Source organism: Colobus angolensis, unplaced genomic scaffold (genome assembly GCF_000951035.1).
Source record: "Colobus angolensis palliatus isolate OR3802 unplaced genomic scaffold, Cang.pa_1.0 Scaffold37, whole genome shotgun sequence".
Classification (NCBI taxonomy): domain Eukaryota; kingdom Metazoa; phylum Chordata; class Mammalia; order Primates; family Cercopithecidae; genus Colobus; species Colobus angolensis.
The window spans coordinates 27020-39093 of record NW_012117043.1 but is presented as its reverse complement, the minus strand read 5'-3'; the positions used below and the strand labels follow the sequence as shown (position 1 = coordinate 39093).

At 52.7% G+C, this 12074-nt stretch overlaps 1 pseudogene; it reads left to right on the top strand.

Annotated features, from left to right (window-relative positions):
* Nucleotides 1–8322: 8322 nt before the first annotated feature.
* Nucleotides 8323–12074, top strand: part of LOC105520145 — a 10438-nt pseudogene continuing 6686 nt past the window's right edge.

The following is a 12074-nucleotide window of genomic DNA, read 5'->3' as shown; positions in this document are numbered from 1 at the left end:
GGAGGCTGAGGCAGGAGAATGGCGTGAACCCGGGAGGCGGAGGTTGCAGTGAGCTGAGATTGCGCCATTGCACTACAGCCTGAGGGACAAAGTGAGGCTCTGTCTCAAAAAAAAAAAAAGAAAAGAAAAAAAAAAGGAAGCACACTGAGAATGTGTGTTTAGAGGTGGTGTACATTTTCAGCATTATAAATGAATTGAGATGAGTAGCAATCGTTTTTTTGGTCCATAGATTTTTGGTATCTTAACTAGTTTTGGATCTCTTCTACTAAAGAGATTGCCTGTGGAACCTTGTTAGGAATGTAAGTACTGAAGGCAAACTGCCTGGGTTTGAATTTTGTTCTGTCCCTTGCACCTTGCCTGGGTTCAAATCCTAGCTCTGCTTAGTAAGTTCTTTTAAGGGGGTGATCTTCGAACAAATGTCTTAGCTCCTGTTTTCCCAAGTAAATGGACACAATAGTTGCTATCTTGTGAAGGATTCATGTAATTGACCAGCGTTTACCAAGTAGCATCAGTGTTCAGTTTTAGTCATTGGTGATTCTGTAGTTGGATTGTGAGGCGGTGCTGGGGTGGGGGGTGGTGTGTGTGTGCGCGCGCAGCACTTAATTGCATGCGGAAAGGGAAAGATACTTTTGATGAGGGAGAGGCAGCTTTTCTCTGTTTTTGTGTCAAGAGGAAAGAAGGCAGTTTGGAGAGGGAAAGGAATTCTGTCAATACTAAGCTCTCTTCCTCAAAATCAGAGGTACATAGAATGTGTAATAATTTACAGAATTTCTAGACTTCAACAATCTGATTTTTTAAAATTTATTTTTATTTTTTCAGGTTGAGACTGAGCTGAAGTTAATCTGTGGCGACATGCTGGACGTACTAGACAAACACCTCATTCCAGCAGCTAACACTGACAAGTCCAAGGTTTTCTATTATGAAATATAGGTTCTATACTAGAAAGGAAAATGTAAGATTACAAGTTGGCCTTTTTAGAATCATGACTTTCTTTTATGTAGGTTTCCAACTTTTATTTAAAAATAATTTTCATGTTAGAAGGATAGGTGATGTTAGAATAAAAAGATGGTCAGGCTATTATAAAAATGCATTAGCTTTTGTTTTACTTATTTATATTCTTTTGCTTTCATGAGACCTATCTCATTCTCCTCCCCAAACGGCCACACATTGCAGTGCTGGCTGAATGTTTCATGTAGAAAGTTTATTTTATGATTAATACACTTGTGCCATTTCTTGGAACCACCTGCTTGTTTAATTCTAGTCTATCAAGTGATAATTTTGTTGATATTTAGGGGCTCCTCAGTTAATTTCTGTGGGATTTTTGGTTATATTTATTAAGCAAAATAATAGGAAAATCTAAGAAAAAAAGAAACAAAGCCAATTATTCCTGAGATTGTTTAAAATTATTGAAGTACACTTGCTAATTGTTAGTGTAGAACCTACATTTCATAATAGAAAACCTTGGACTTGCCAGTGGTAGCTGCTGGAATGAGGTGTCTGTTCAGTACATCCAGAACGTCGCCTCAGATTAACTTTACCTCAGTCTCAACCTGAAAAAATAAAAATAAATTTCCCAAAGTGCTAAGATTTCAGGCATGAGACACCAGGCCCGACCCCCTCCATATGCTACCGACATTCTGTCCGGCTCTCCTCTTTTGAGCCCTGGCCAGAGTCATCCTTACCCAAGAGTCACAGGGAGAAGAGGGCCACCCACACGCCAAGAGACAGGCCTGGAACAGAGCCTTCCTGCACAGCCTCAGAGGGACCCATCCTGCTTTATCTTGGACTCATGGCCTCCAGGACTGTGAGACAGTAAGATTCTGTTGTTGAGGGTGCCCAGTCTGTGGTCCTGTAAAACAGCCCTAGGAAACTAACGCAGCCTGTTAGCCCACAGATGGTGCGGGGATGGAACGCGCAACGGAGCTCCAGGCTTACTGTCTACAGCTCTCAAAGTGCACTACGGGACCCTCGGGTGGGTGTAGATATGCAAGACAATTTTGGGTGGTGCAGGATGAATAATTTCAATTGACATAAAAATGTGTGTATCTTGCTGGGTAAATCAGGGGTCCTGACCTATTAGGAACCAGGCTACACAGCAGGAGGTGAGCAGCCAGCCAGCGAGCAAAACCTCATCTGTAGAAACAGCTGCTTCCCATCCCTCACATTACCCCATGAGCTCTGCCTCGTGTGAGATGAGCAGTGCCGTTATATTATCATAGGAGCATGAACCCTACTGTGAGCTGTGCAAGTCAGGGATCTAGACTGCGTGCTCCTTATGAGAACCTAATGCCTGATGATCTGTGACTGCCTCCCATCACCCCCAGATGGGACCATGGAGTTACAGGAAAACAAGCTCAGGGCTCCCCTTGATTCTATATTATGATGAGTTGTGTAATTATTTCATTATATGTTACAGTGAAATAATAATAGAAATGAAGCACACAATAAATGTAATGGGCTTGAATCACCTCCGCATTATCCCTTCCCCTTCTCCCAGGTCCGTGGAAGAGTTGTCTTCAAGATAACTGGTCTCTGGTGCCAAAAAGTTTGGGGACAAATGATTTAAATGCTTGTAAGAATAGTTAAGCAACTTAAGCTTCACATGCTACAAAAAATACAGGTTTAAATACTAACAAAAATGGGTGCAAATGAAAATACTCTGTGGTCCAGGGAATCTTAACCATTCTATCAGAAAGACTTGCTGCTTGGAGCTGCAGCTGTCCTCCCACATCCTGTCCACTGTAAAGCCCTGCAACACACACACACATGCCACCCCCCCAACACACATGCACACAGATGCACATACATAAATACATTCAAATGTACATACCTGCACACACACAGGCACACACACGCACACACACAGATGCACATACGTAAGTATATTCACATGTACATACCTGCACACACACACACGCACATACATACATACACATGCATATACCTGCATGCATGCGCATGCGCGCACGCGCGCGCGCGCACACACACACACACACACACACACACACACACATGCTGTGCTTCATGCCCTCATTAGGGTGGCCAGGGAGGGAATGCGTGTTTTTAGGAGAAATGAAGACAACTCAGGCCCCTCATTCTCCTGGTGTTTGCACAAGTGCCTTCTCTGCAGACCATGCTTCAGTGTCTTTCTTGGTTCTCCCTCTTACTGAAAGACAGAAGCAGAGGCCTGGCGCATACTCGGTTGCTTAGGGCTCAAGCCAAGTTCGCAAGCTTCCTGGGGAGCCTCGTGAGATGAAGGCACTGCACAGCCTCCCAAAAAGAGGCGTCGGCTTTACATGGATCCTTGAGCCCAGGAAGGCGATAGGTGAGACATCGCAGTTCATCAGAAGACACAAGCAAATTCCAGTGAGAAAGGGCAAGGGTCAAAGATTTTATTCTCCTGGAGAAGGAGTTCTCAGGCTATAAGCAGCAGGCAGAAGACTTTATTGCATGTGTGGTTAGGTGATGGTGACCTACAGTTTTCACTGGGAACTGAGATCAGGAGTGACCTGACCTCCTACTCATGCTTGTCTCTCTGTGTCTCTCTCTTTGCCTTTTGTGTCTCTCTCCCTATCTCTCTTGCTCCTTTTCCTCTCAACCTCCTCTGTCTCTCTCCCTATCTCTCTTCCTCTCTCTCTCTCACTCCCTTCTTCCCATCTCTATTTCTCTCTCCTTCTTTTCCACTTCTCTCTCCCTCCTCATCTCTCTGCCTGCCACTGTTCAGGCTCCTGGGGCCCCACGTGGATGGGCGGACACAGGACTCCTAGGCTACCTGTCACAGCGCAAGCACAGGGCTACAGGCCCTTGGTCCCCCACCTCCCAGCATCCTCAAAATGAGGGGTGTGGGGTGTGCCCGTGCTCTCCTGGGTGGGCGCCCCACACTCCAGGAAGCAGAAACTGCAAGTCACAGCTGGCTTGAGTGGCGCACCCCTGGGACTGCCAGCTTCCATTGTGCCATCTGCTGAGGCCAAAGCAGAGGACACCAGCACAGGCTGGTCTCTGCAGCAGGGTGGGAGTAGGGGTGGGCTTGGGGTTGGAGGTGGGGATGCCGCCAATGCAAACTGGCCCCTGGCTGGTTTCCTACCCTTCACCCTGCCATGCAAGGCCTGTCCCACCCCTACTCCTGTCTCCCACCACCTCCACCCCTAGGCTGCCCCAGACCCAGGCTCCAGAGGTCTCCCAGGATCCAGGAACTAAGGGCAACCACTGGGTTCCACAGTCTCTAGTCCATGAATCAGCCACTCTGTGTGCTGACAAACCTTGGCTCTCATGCACCACCCCAAGCCAGTCACACACCCCCATCCTCCACCAGCATTATTCCCGCCTCCTGATTTCAGCCCTCACAACCCTGCTTCCTAGTAACCGCAATTGCCCCCTCCCACCCTGGTCCGGGCAAGCCCAAAGGCCAGCACCCTCACCCCACTCTTCCTGGGGGCCACTCTATTATCTGCATGTCCAGATGTCTTCACCTGGCTTTACCAAGCTAGAACAAATAACAGGGATGAGCCTCTGGCCTCTGCCAGGAAGATTTGCCAAAATACTCTCTATTTAGAAGCAGAAAGAGTGATGGGGCCTAAGAAAGACCCCAGCATTGTCACCCAAGCAGCAAGAAGGGCAAGGAGCCCAGTTTCCTGCCCTTACCCTGGGAGGACGTGGCCAGGGCTCCACAGGGTCCTGGAGAGGGGTGGGCAAGAGAGCACATCCAACCTCCTCTTGAGGAAGCAGCCACCACCCCAGGAAGCAGCAGATGGGGGCGCACAGGCAGAGCCCCCTATGCTGTAGAGCAGGGCCAGCAGATCTGTACTCAGCCTCAGCCCTGGGGAGCTGCAAGACAGGCTGAGGCCCTGATAGGTTTGGATCTGTGTCCCCACCCAAAACTCATCCCTCCTGTGTCAAGGGAGGAATCTGGTGGGAGGGGATTGGATCTGGGGACAGTTTCCCCTGCGCTGCTCCCCTGAGAGAGAGGGATTTCTCAGAAGAGCTGATGGTTTCAAAGTGTGGCACTTCCTCGTTCTCCACTCACTCCCTCCTGCCGCCTTGTGAAGAAGGTGCCTGTTTCCCCTTCGCCTTCTGCCATGATTGTAAGTTCCCTGAAGTGCAAGTTAATTAAAACTCTTTCCTTTATAAATTACCCAGTCTCGAATATTTCTTTACAGCAGTGTGAAAACAAACTAATACCCCTTCCCTGAGGTGCCTTCTCCTTAGGTAACCAGTTGCCCCCATGCTCTTCTTCCCCCTGGTCTTTCTGTTCCCCTCATGAGGCCCAAGTGATCCACATGGCCAGCCCCAGCCCCATCCTACTGCAGGCCTGTGTGGCTGCTGGAGAGGCCACGCTCCTTTCCTCACCCTGAGGGGGCCTGATGTGCTCTTTGGATCCTGGAGGAAACTGACCCCCTATTCTCACACTGGTGCAACTTCTTCCAAGACCTCAAAGCTGGACAATGTGAGTCAGTCCTTTTTAATGTCTCCACTTGCTTGGGATGTCACTCGGACAGCCCTAGAGGGTGGTGCCAATGGATGAATGGATGGATGGATGGATGGATGGACAGTAGTCCAGGGGTGATGCCCCTGTCTGTACTGAACTGGGTCCTTCCTCCAATAAGAAGCCTTCCTGAGTGAGTTTATACAGTCATGCCTTGGTATCCATGGAGGATTAGTTCTAGGGTCCCGGGGATGCCAAAATCCATGGATGCTCAAGTCTCTGATATAACATGGCCTAGTATTTACATATAAGCTATGCACATCCTCCCATAGACATTAGACCATTACTAGATTATTTATGATATGTAATGCAATGCAGATGCTACATAAATGGTTGGGATACTGTATTCTTTAGGGAATGATGACAAGAACAAAGTGCACATGTTCAGTGGAGACATAACCATGCAATTTATTTTCTGAATATTTTCTATCTGCTGTCGCTGAATCCACAGATGCAGAGCTCCCGGATACGAGGGCCAAGTGTGCTTTGAGAGTAGGGTGGGAGAGTTTGTTAATGAGTACAGGGGAACAGGTGTCGATCAGGAGGGCCCTGCATTGGGGCATCTGGACGCCCTGTCTCAGGACTTGAGACTCCGTTTTGATGGCACAGGCAGACTCAGCCCAGGTCAAAGCCCCCCCCCTTGAAGGTTCATTTTATCCCAAGCTCTTTCTGGAGCCTGGAATTTGGCATCCCCTCTAGGCCCTGGGTGGAAGGACAGATGAAGCAGATTTTAGATAACATGTCTAGAATAGAGTGAGGCCCTATTGTGTGCCCAGTACTTTCCCCACAGGATCCTCTAGCTAGAATATCCAAGGGTCATGGAGAGAAATACCCAGTTAAAATATCAGAAATGAAAAAAGAGATACACTAAAAAGACAATAAAAAGATAATAGTATAAGCATTTGTATTCTGAAATTCAACAGCAGCAGTCAATTTCCTCCACCCCTATGTGTGTCCCAGAACACCCTGGGCGGGGAGGGCTGAGGTCAGGGAACACCCATGGATGCTCTGATACTGGTCCTGGGTCTCGGGGTTGACAGTGATGAGGAACTTGGGGGCACACATTAGTGGGGCAGCCAGGCCTGGACAGAGAAGCCACACATGTGTGCACAGACCTGTTTACCCACATACACATGTGCACGCATGTGCTCAAACACATTGCAGGCAGGCGTGTGGCCGCCTCAGGCAGTGGAGGACCCTGACTCTGGGCCCTGCTGACCCAGGCAAGGCCCCATTGTGATGCGTACCATGACCTCAGACTGTCACTGGTGCTTAGCACCAATCCGCTCTCAGGCCTGCCTCTGTGTTCTACGGCAGTTACACATGCACAGTGGTATCTGTGAACACTTTTGTGGACTCGAAGGTTTTCTACCTGAGAGGCATAACACAGGCCAGCTGATTCGTCAGAATCAGGTGAGTGTGACCTGCTCTTTTCCCTCCAGGCTCACTTGGGGACAGTGGCTATGGTGTGGGTGGTGTTGGCCTCTGGGCAGCTACCGAGGAGGGTCATCCCTGAGCACCCAACGGGCGCCCGTTCTACACTACTCGTGTAGACAATTGGCTCTTTCGTCCTCATGGTGGCTTCATAGAGTGAGTGCCGTTCCCTAGTGTACCCATTTGACAGGTGAGACGTCTGGGGTCAGAGAGGTGGTAACCGGCCTGGGAATCCAGACAGGACCCTGGGTTTTGCTCTCAGCCCTGCCGTGTGCTGTGCTGAAATTCAGGCCTGAATCCTGTGACCTCCCTGCCCTAGATCCCAAGTCTTCCCAGTTTTCCCATCCTGATGGGTCAGAGCCTGGTCCTGGCAGAGTCACTGGGATGGATCCACTGTGGGTGGGGGGGATAGGAGGGTCCTCAGAACACCTCTGTGCCCTAAGCTGGGTCCTGATGGTGGCTGTGGGCCCCACTGAACACACATGGTCCCTTGTCCGGGGGAACCTTCTGCCTTTGGGCAGCTGTGGAAAATGAAGGAGCCCTGGAGGGCTGGCTGGGGGGAGACCATCTTCCCTTCTCTTCAAAGGGGTCCAGGCACTGGGGTTCTCTCCAAGTATTTCTTGCTCTGTCTGGTCCTCTCGAGGCCTCGCCCTCCTTTTGCCCCGAGTGTTCCCAGGAGGGACGGTCCATCCAGGTGTTCTCCAGGACCGAGGACCCACGGTCCTTCCTCAGTGACCCAGGAAAATGAAGCTCCTCCTGTGGGGACAGCTCAGAATGGTGCAGTCCACAGTCCCTCCCCGAGTGAGGGTTTCCACGAGCACAGTAGATCATTTTCATCCCCAAACCGAACACCCTCCTGCTCAACTGGCATTATTCCTAAAGTGGCTTCACTGTTCAGACTGAAGGGCCACGGGAGCCAAAGTGATGAGCAGAGAAGAACAGAGCAGTCAGGAGAGATCTTGATCCCTGTAGGAAACTGGGCATCTCTGTGGTCCCTGAGCATCTCAGGAGGCGGACTGTACACAGACCTCTGGTCGCTGACCCCAATCTGCCTCCACATCCCTGGAATAGCCCATCATGGGCCCTTCACCCTTGGAAGGTGGACACCATTCAACCTGCTGGGGCAGGTGTGTCCCCATTTCATGGCATTTGAGGACGACGGGACTCTCTGTCCAGGTCCCACTGTCCTCAAGTCCTTGGGATGATGCCCACCCCTGCTTGGGGCCTGAGACTCCAGAGACTCATGCAGGTGTGGGCCACTGGGTCTGGCTCCTTTTTACCTGGGGGTGCTGGTGGAATGGGGATTACACCGCCATCCAGCATCTGGGAGCCCGGTGGGAACGATTCAGGTTTTCTCTGAAGCTCTCGGGTACAATGTAACTTTTAGATGATTTTTGGCTCAAAGGATGGAAATCGCAGAGGATGCAGACAGTTTGCAGGCACAGGAACGAGAGAATATCATTATAAAGTATGAGAAGGTACAGGTCAGTCTGCTCCTTGGAGGGAGGCCTCTTCCAGTGAGCCCTGGTCAAAGGGTCCTGGGCTCCCTAGGAGCACAGGGTGGGCACGGGTGACCACTACCCCCAGGCCCTTGCGCCCTTTGCCTTGGACCCCTCACCAAGGCTCCCTCTGGGTTACAGGGACACCGAGCTGGGCTGCCAGAGGACTCGGGACCTGAGCCTGTTGGAATCTACAACAACATTGATCGCTTTGGGATTCTGCAGTGAGTCCTCTGTGCTCCCCTCACCCCTAAATCACCTGTCTCAGCTCAGGGATGGGTTTGCTTTTAGAAAGGCCTTTCCGAGGCAGGACTGTCTCGCCGGGTCGGGCCAACCCCCTTTCCAGGGTCAGAACTTCTCCTTGGCTTCCCTGCAGGTCCAGCCCGAGGTTGCTGTTAGGCCAGAGGTGCGGGGCCCATCTAGGGAGTGGGTGGGAATGGAGACTGGGCTAGGTCAGGCCCCTGGACTCTCAGCAGTTCTGTCCACAAGTTAGCACAAGAGGAGCGGGGCAGCCTGAGGGTCTGGCCCTGTCTACTTGGAGACAACCCCAGTGAGATCCAAGTGTTGTGGCTACAGGGTGAGGGGACGCCTGGCCCAGCCTCAGGGCTGTTGTCCAGCAGGTCTCTGAGGGCCCACCTGCCCCTGTCCTCCCTCATTTCCCTAGAGTGACAGCCCTCACTGCCCCCATCGGGAAGATGGAAAGGCATGGAGACAGTGGGGGCTGTGGCCCTAGGGGAATGGGGGAGAAGACGGGCAGGGCCCCGTTCTGGGCATCTCATGTTAAGGCCAGGGAGGTAGCAGGGCTTGTGGCTAAAGACCCTGGGTCTGGTGCTGGGAAGGGATCTGGGGCCAGGTAAGAGGAGCCCAGCCAGGAGTCCATCCCTTAGGGATCATAGGATGGAGAGACAGAGGATCCCGGGGGAGGTAGGGAGGGAGCTGATGAGCCGTGCCACTTCTGAAATGCAGGGTGTGTGGGTCAGGTGTAGGGAGAGGCAGGTGGATGCTGGGAGGTCAGAACCTGCAAGGGCCTTGGGGTTGTCAAGTGGGATGGGCCCCTGGTGCACCAGGAGTACACTGGGCAGGTCTCAGGGCAGGCTGCCTTGACCCTGGTGGGGTGATGCAGTCACTCCCTGAGGGACTCCTGTGCAGCCCCCATCCCATCTCAGGCCTGATCTTTCTCAGCTCCAGCAGAAAGCACCACCTCAAGTCCAGGGCGGGCAGCCCCATTGTGCAGCCTGACTGCACCCCACGCCAGGGGCCCCAGTGACCCCGGCCAGACTGGCCCCGCACTCCTTCTCCCACGTCCTGCCCCTCCTAGGAGTCAGCCCCACAGGAAGGCCCTTGTCCTCCCTTCCCTGTGCCTTCTCCTGGGCTGAGCCCTGAGCTGGATGGGGACAGAGCCTGTCCTTTCTGGGGGTCATCTCTCAGTCTGGGGCAGCTCCAGGCCCTGTGCAGGTCCTCAGTTCTGCCTGGGTTGCCTTACAGTGAGACAAAGCTGCCTCCTGCCACTGCTTGGGAGGTGAAGGTAAGAGCCTCATGCACGGGGGCGCTGGTCCAGGGGGGTGGGGACTGGGCAGGTGGTCGGTGAGGCAGAGGAGACAGCTGGCCGGGGTGGTGGCGGGTGAGGGCAACACCATATCACTGGGAGGGGCAGCAGTCCCTGCTGGATCTGAACCCAAGTTGCTGTAACTTGGGCAGTTTGATAAAATTCCAAAGTGAGAACCACAGTTGTGGCTTGGGGGTGGCTGCCGCCTGTATCAGGACCCCACCTAGAGGCTGGGACCTGACCTAAGACTGGTGTGTCTGTGGCCTGAGGATGGCACGTCCCGGGGTCCCAAAGCGAGCCCACTGACGCTCATTTGCTCAAAGGCTCTCAGCCTTTAGGGTCTGCCCTTCCCTGGCTCCCTCCAGCTGGGTCCACTAGGGCTCCAGAGCCCAAGATCCAGCATCCATGGGCGGCTCTGGGAAGCCTGGCAGCTCCCTTAACGCCAACATTCCTCATTTGACAGCAAATGCGGCAGGAAATAACACGAAAGAGCAAGTGGATGGAAATGCTGGGACAATGGGAGACATACAAGAATAGCACAAAGGTAATGTGTGGAGGCAGAGGCCCCCGGAACCACTCTCTGCAGAGACAGCGGACAGACACCCATGGCTGTACCCTGGCACCGTCAGCCTCTCAGAGGGTGGGTGGCACACTGTACTCTCCCAGAGGACTGCAGGCCTGGTCGGTGGTTTGCCTGCCTATTCATGCGAGCATCACCTTGCTGGGAGGGAATCTGAATCTAGGGCTGGGACCACCTGAAGCTCAAGGCTAGGGATGCCCCGGTGACCCAAAGGAAGGAAAAGGTTCAGATAAGAGTCCTGACTCTGAGTGTCCATCCACTCTTTCAATCCTGGGAAGGGAGACCCTGTCCCAGCTTAATGTCACCTCTAACAAAGAATCACGGGGCCAAAACCAACCATTTCCACAATCCTCGGGCTCTGGTCCTCACTGGGGTCGCCGCGTGGCCTGTGACACCAGATTGTTTTCTGCCCACAGCTGATAGATCAAGTATATAAGGGCATTCCCATGAACATCCGGGGCCAAGTGTGGTCAGTCCTCCTGAATATACAGGAAGTCAAGTCGAAAAACCCCAGAACATACAAGGTACGCTCAGCCAGAGCACAACAAACAGGACAGGCCGTGTCAGGGGCCCAGGTCTCCAGCTGGAGGGAGCATCAAGCCCAGCCTGGGGGGTGGGTGGGATGGTCAGATGCACATCCGGGGCACGGATGGTGACACAGTCACCACAGATAAACTCGGCTCTGGTGACCCTCCCTGGCTTCAGTAACAAGCCAAAAAGCAGCTTTGTGCAGAAGGAAACCTTCCTGCTTTCCTTCCTTCCCGGAGTGCTGACTGTGGGCTGACTGCCATTTGGGGCAGGGAGTCTTCCATCTGTTCTGAGGCTGCTTCCTCCTCTTGGCCCTGCCCTACAGGTCATGAAGGAGAAGGGCAAGAGGTCATCTGAACACATCCACCAGATCGACCTGGACGTGAGCGGGACACTAAGGACTCACATCTTCTTCAGGGATCGATACGGAGCCAAGTAAGCCTACGGGAGCCACAGGGTCCCAGCAGACATGGAGTGAACGAAAGGGATGGGGGCTTCCCCGGAGCAGAAGCCAGGGTCACCCAGGAGGGACGACAGAGCTACCAAGAGCTCTCCTGGCCCAGGGAGCAGCCGGCACCATGAAACAAGCACCTCCCTGGTTCCAAGCCCTGGGCCAGACTGGAACACGTGGGGCCAGAACACAGGGGGATCCTGAGGAGATAGAAGGCAGCAAACAAAATCATGCACAAGGGTGAAAAGTGCTCTCCCTGACCCACGGGGACCCATGGTAGGACCCATGGGAGGGTGGCAGGACAGAGGGCCCTTGAGCCTCCCGAGGTAACACGGACATCACCAAATGCTGGGGCAATTAGGGGTCCTGGAAACTGTCATCCTGGTCTGCTGGGAACGTGTCATGGCACAGCCACTTTGGCAGCCAGTTGGGCAGTGGCTCACAAAGCTCAGTGGACTTCAACCACGTGTCCACAGAGTGTCTCAGATATTGAACCCACTGATTTGAAAACTGACATCCACATAAGATGTTACTGCTTAATTCATTGTCACTCA